Consider the following 5,869-nt stretch of genomic DNA (forward strand, 5'->3'; position numbering starts at 1 on the left):
TGCATGTGTGTCTGTATATGTGTGTGTGTGTGTGTGTGTGTGTGTGTGTGTGTGTGTGTGTGTGTGTACTTTTTGTTTTGGTTTTGTATTTGTTTGATTACTTTTAAGAGGGAGTGAATGTTAAGTTGAGTCAGTAGAGAATAGGATGATCTTGGAACGATTGGTGGAGGAGAAAGAATATGACCAAAATATATTGTATGAAACATTTAAAACAAATAAAATAAAATAAAATACAGATTAGCAGTACCACACACGGCAAATTAAAAAATAAAAAAAAATAAAAACCTTAACACATGCAGAGTGTTTGCAGATTTCGTCCTAATTTCCTGAGAGAGAAACCATATCCTGCAATGAAAGAGCTTGAATTATGAAGATCTTGTACAATGGAACTTCTCGTGCTGATTTTGGTGTCTACCACCCCCAATCAGCTATTGCCACAACTTTAATTTTGACAATGCTAAAGATTATTGCAATGAGTTGTGTGAAGGAAACTTGGGTTACAATATTTCCTTCCAGTTCTCAGATCCAGGGTCTAGTTAGAAGTGAGTTGATTAATTTTATTTTCTGCCTCATATCTTATCTTTCTTTCTTTATTGTTTATTAATCATCCCATTGTTTTACGTCTCAAGTGCTATCCCTCTTGCCAGTTAGCCCTCCACCAGCCCCCACCCCATCCCACACTCACTCTGCTCCCTCCCCTTCGCCTGTATGAAAGTGCTCCAACCCCTGCACCCTCACTCTCCTGCCTCACCACTAAAGCATACTGGGGCATCGGGCCACCCTGGGAACAAGGACCTCCTCTCTGGTCGCTGCTGCAATCCTTTTTTGTGCCTCCAGTCCTTTAGCCAGCTCCCCCATCAGGTTCCATGAGCTCCTTCTGATGGTTGGCTCCGAGCGTCCACATCTGCATTGGACAGTTGCTAGCCAGACTTCCCTCGGAACAGCCACACTAGGCTCCTGTCAGCAAACACCTCTTGACCACGGCAAAAGTGTTGGGTTTGGTGTCTGCAGACATGATGGATCCCCAGGTGGGGCAGTCACTGATTGACCCTTCCTTCGATTTCTGTTCCACTTTTTGTCCCCGTTCTTCCTTTGGACAGGAATATTTCTGGGTTAAAAACATTGAGATGGGTGGGTGTTCCCATCACTTGACCAGGGGCCGTGCCTATCTGCTGGAGGAGGTGTATACAGGATCTATCTCCCCCTTCTCTGTGCATTTCAGTAAAGTCATCCCTTTGGACCTTGGGAGCCTCGTGTTTCTCTGGTGTCTGGGACCCTCCAGTGGCTATCCCCAGTTTCTCATCCCCCCGCTACATATTTTTGTTTGATTTCCTGACCCCTCTACCTCTCTCACATTTCCTCCAGATCCTGATGCTGCCATTCTTATTTCCTCACATTTCTTTCTCCCTCCCTGGTCCCAGTTCCCCTCCAACTCCAACAGTCATCCTATCCCCCCCTCAGTGCAGGACTGAAGCATCCATACCCTGGTCTACTTTCCTTTTACACTCCATATGTTCCATGGTTAGTATTATGGGCATTGTGGTCTTTGGGGCTAATTTCCACTTATTAATCAGTACATGCCATGTGTGTTCTTTTGTTCCTGGGTTACCTCACTCAGGATGATATTTTTCTAGTTCCATCCATTTGCCTGCAAATTTCATAAAGTCTTCAGTTTTAATCGCTGTGTAGTACTCCATTATGAATATGTACCATATTTTCTGTACCCATTCTTCTGTTGATGGACATTTCTGTTCTTTCCAGCTTCTGTCTATTATAAATAAGGCTTCTGTAAACATAGTGGAGCACGTGTCCTTGTTATATATTAGAGCAGCCTTTGGGTATATGCCCAGGAGTATACCTGCATTCTCAGGGAGAAATATTTCCAATTTTATTAGCAACTGTCAGACTGATTTTTCAAAACGATTTAATGTAGAAGTGTTCCTCTTTCTCCACATCTTCGCCAACATATGCTGTCATGTGCATTATTGATCTTAGCCATCCTGACTGGTGTGAGGTAGAATCTCAGGGTCATTTTGATTTGCATTTCCCTGTTGACTAAGGATGTTAAACATTTCTTTAAATGGTTCTCAGTCATTCTAGATTCCTCGGTTCAGAATTCTCTATTTAACTCTGTATTCCATTTTTTTGATAGTGTTATTTGATTCTCTGCAGTCTATGTTCTTGAGTTCTTTGTATATTTTGGATATTAGCCCTCTATCAGATGTAAGGTTGGTAAATAACTTTTCCCAATCTATGGATTGCCATTTTGTTTAATATACAATGTCCTTTGCTTTACAGAAGCTTTGAAATTATATGAAGTCCCATTTGTCAATTGTTGCTCTTAAAGCATAAGCTATTTAAGCTGTGCTTATAGAATAAGCACATTTTCCCCTGTGCCCAAGTATTAGAGGCTCTTTCCCACTCTTCCATTATATTCACCACATCTGGTTTGATGTGGAGTTCCTCGATCCACTTGGACTTGAGCTATGCACAAGGAGATACAAATGGATCAATTTGCATTCTTCTACATGCAGACCAGCACCATGTATTGTATGTTCATAGTAGCCTTATCTAAAATAGCCAGAACCTGGAAAGAACCCAGATGTTTTTCACAAGAGGAATGGATACAGAAAATTTGGTACATTTACACAATGGACTACTACTCAGCTATTAAAAACAATGACTTCATGAAATTCTTAGGGAAATGGATGGAACTGGAAAATATCATTCAGAGTGAGGTAACTCAGTCACAAAATACCACACACAGTATGCAATCACTGACTAGTGTATATTAGCCTAAAATAGTGTATATTAGCCCAAAATTTCAGAATATTCAAGATACAATTCACAGATAATATAAAGCTCAAGAAGGAAGACCAAAATGTGGATGCTTCAGTCATTCTTAGAAGGGGAACAAAAGTGGTAGTCGGGGGTGGTGGGAGAAGGAGGAGGTGGCGAATCACTTATAAATGGCACCCAAGCAGGATCCAAAGGCTAAATTCCTGGAGGGCGAGCTAGTGCTGTGCTTTCATGGGCCTCTTCTTTATGAAACAAGTATGCAGTGGTTGCCATAAAGGATAAACAAGTGAAGTATTTTATCCATTACAGTGGTTGGAATAAAAAAGTAGGATGAATGCGTGCCAGAAAGCAGAGTACTCAAATACATGGACCCCAGAAACAGTGAGAACTTCAAAAGGCCAATCAGGAACAATATACAGAGGGCAACATGAGAAGGGCTGCTCCAAGGAAGAAGACATCTGGTCTGTGACAGAAAAATATTGAAGTGAAAACAAAAAAGAACAAACAGAAAACTCCTGGAAACAGAGATGGTGGCAATACCAGTGAGACACCTCAGCCTCCTAGGAAGAAGAGAGCCCAGGTAGAACCGACCATTGAAAATGAAGAAGCATTCATGAACAGAGTTGAAGTGAAAGTGAAGATTCCTGAGGAGCTGAAACCATGGCTTGAGGATGACTGGGACTTGATCACCAGACAAAAGCAGCTTTTTTTTTTTATCATCCTGCCAAGAAGAATGTGGATTCCATTTTGGAGGATTGTGCCAATTATAAAAAGTCTCGAGGAAATACAGATAATAAGAAGTATGCTGTTAATGAGGTTGTGGCACTGAGTGCTTCAATGTACAGTTGGGCACTCAGCTTCTCTACAAATTTGAGAGACCACAGTGTGCTGAAATTTTGGCCAATCATCCAGATGTACCCATGCCCCAGGTGTTCGGAGCATCACATTTACTGGATTATTGGTGCGAATTGGAGCGATGTTGGCCTATACATTTGGAGATGAGAAAAGCCTTGCTTTATTACTGAACTATCTACATGATTTCCTCAAGTATCTGGCAAAGAATTCTGCAACTCTGTTCAGTGCCAGTGATTATGAAGTGGCTCTCCCTGAGTACCATTGGAAAGCCGTGTGAGGGGCTTTCTCTCTCTCACTCGTGCTTGGATCTCGGTAAACAGTTTGGTTCTTAGTCCTTCTCTTGTACAAATCCTGTACTTTGAAGACAGTATATAACAGAGTTGATGTTTGTTTTCTGTTTGATTTTAAACAGAGAAAACAGAAGGAGTAACTGCTCCTTTTTCCTTTCTTTCTTTTTTCATTGCAAAGTTTCCACCAGTGTATCAGTGATGGACAACAGAGAGACACGCTGTAGAGTGTTTGCCTAGTTGGCAACGCTGCTTTTGAATGCTGATGGTTCTGTTCCTTTGACACTATGCATTTTTATAATATGTGTTAATGCTTTATGACAAAATACTCTGATTCCTAGTGCCAAGGTTCCCTTCAGTGTATATAACTGAACACTCATCCGTCTGTGCTCTTTTTTAAAAATAGTGCTTAAAGACCCCATCCTTTGCAAGTCATTCATGTTTTTCCTTAGGCATTTTATCTTTGCTCAATTGTTAAAGAATGGTGGCTTGTTTTCATCTTTTTTTGTATTTGTGTCTTATGCACATTTTAACATGATAGACACACTGCATCGGGTAGCTACAGTTTTATGGAAAAGTCAATCTTGTAGGAGTTGTTTTTCAGATATTCAATAACTTTTTTCTTTAAATTTCAAAAAAGAAGGGGACCTCGCAGGAGGAAATACAGAGACAAAAATTGGAGCAGGAACTGAAGAAAAGATCGTCCAGAGACTGCCCCACCTAGGGATCCATCACATATGTAGCCACCAAAATCCAGTCACTATTGATGATGCCAGGAAGTGCTTGCTGACAGGAGCCTGATATGGATGTCTCCTAAGAGTCTCTACTAGAGCCTTACTGATACAGATAAGGAAGCTTGCAGCTAACCACTGGACTGAGCACGGGGACCCCAATGGAGGAGTTAGAGAAAGGACTAAAGGGGAACTAAATGGGTTTGCAACTCCATAGGAAGAACAGCAATATCAACTAACCAGATCCCCCAGAACTCCCTGGGACTAAACCATGAATCAAAGAGTACACATAGAGGGACCCATGGCTCCAGCCACATATGTAGCAGAGAGTGGCTTTGTCTGTCATCAATAGGAGGAGAAGCCCTTGGTACTGTGAAGGCGGGTTTCCTCAGTGTCAGGGAATGCCAGGGTTTTGAGGTGGGAGTGGGTGAATGGGGGTGGGAGCATCTTCATAGAAGCATGGCAAGGCAGGATGTGGGAAGGGAGAGAGGGGAAAGGACATAACATTTGAAATGTAAATACGGGGCTGGAGAGATGGCTCAGTGGTTAAGAGCACTGACTGCTCTTCCAGAGGTCCTGAGTTCAATTCCCAGCAAACACATGGTGGCTCACAACCATCTGTAATGGGATCTGATGCCCTCTTCTGGTGTGCATGAAGAGAGTGACAGTGTACTGACATACATAAATAAAATTAAAAAAAACATTTGAAATGTAAATACATAAAATATCAAAAAAAATCATACCTACAAAAAACTATATAAGTAACATTATATAGACTGAACAGGTAATACCCAAGAATATTTTAGTATACTCACACAAATACATGCAAAATAAAAACCTAGGCTATAAATTTGAAAGACAGCTGGGAGATCTGCATGAGAGGTTCTCTAAAGAAAGAAGGGGGAAGGAGAAATGCTATAATTATATCATAGTCACAAAAATATAGTACACAATTTCATTATTAATATAATTACATCCTTTCCCCCTTAACTTGTAAAATCTTTGATAAAGTTACAGCAAATCTTTATTCTGGGAACGATGGTTCACACTTGAAATTCTAAAACAGAAGCAAACATATGGTAGAAACGGCAACATATATGCATAAGCAAGCTTTTAGTAATAGAATTCCCATAGCCCACTCTTAGTGTGTCGTTGCTCTAAGGAATAAAGGAAAACATTTATTTCTGGCTGACGTAC

The 5,869-nt window shown here is 40.9% G+C and overlaps 1 pseudogene; it reads left to right on the forward strand.

The window, feature by feature from the left end:
* The first annotated feature begins 2,969 nt into the window (after nucleotides 1-2,969).
* LOC116894294 lies at nucleotides 2,970-3,931 on the forward strand (annotated as a pseudogene).
* The last annotated feature ends 1,938 nt before the right edge of the window (nucleotides 3,932-5,869 follow it).

This window comes from Rattus rattus, chromosome 2 (assembly GCF_011064425.1).
Source record: "Rattus rattus isolate New Zealand chromosome 2, Rrattus_CSIRO_v1, whole genome shotgun sequence".
In the NCBI taxonomy this organism is placed as follows: domain Eukaryota; kingdom Metazoa; phylum Chordata; class Mammalia; order Rodentia; family Muridae; genus Rattus; species Rattus rattus.